The following is a 963-nucleotide window of genomic DNA, read 5'->3' on the forward strand; positions in this document are numbered from 1 at the left end:
TACATATTACTCAATACAGTATATGCTAATGCAAACCCAACTGCATATATCACATGACCAATGGTATATACATGTACAAAACAAATTGTGAAAAAATACAGGAAATCCTGAGCACTTTCATGTACTTACACATCTTTAGAGAAAGATTGTGGACAAGGACATGAATTATTATTATTATAATTAAAAAGAAATAATCAAAAAGAAGCGCTAAGCCACAAGGGCTATAACAAGGACATGAAGGTGGTCAGATTTTCTTGTATTTTTTCATTATGGTACTTTTTTCTATTTAGTCATGCATTTTATTGTCATTTCTTCCACAAATATAAATGTACTGTATATATATCGTACTGTATACAGTTTATTAATCTTGTTTTTGACACCCCATACATGCACTGTTCCTAATAAATATTTTAAATCATCTGTGCAACAATTAAGATAAGTTTTTATTTGAAAAAAAAAAATTACTACTAATAATTAAAATTTGGTATATTTGCTCATATTCATAAACTTCTGAATTTCATGAACAATTTTCAACTGAAGATTCCAAACTAGGAAGATTGGAATTTTCACTATTGGAAAATTCTGGACGAGTGATACGAATACAGTACAGTAAAACTATATACACACACATGCACATAGTGATTACCCACATTAGTTCCCATCACAAAGGTACAATAACCTCAGCAAATTATTTTATCTAAATCTATAGCAAAGATATGAGCCAGGACTAAAGAGCATGACAGGCTCAAAGTGATTAGTAATGTAGAAATTTGTTATATCCAAAGAGTATTACTGTGGGAAGATATTACAAACAGGAATCACGTAATCTCTTACAACATGCCTGAAACCTGCAGATTTGTTTGCTTGCGAGAAAGCAGTCATATCACTTCTTAGCTCTGAAGATCTAGGCATTAAGCTTCGATGAAATAATCTAAGCTGTGGTTACTGAATTTGGGTGATGGG

This window comes from Cherax quadricarinatus, chromosome 47 (assembly GCF_038502225.1).
Source record: "Cherax quadricarinatus isolate ZL_2023a chromosome 47, ASM3850222v1, whole genome shotgun sequence".
NCBI lineage: Eukaryota > Metazoa > Arthropoda > Malacostraca > Decapoda > Parastacidae > Cherax > Cherax quadricarinatus.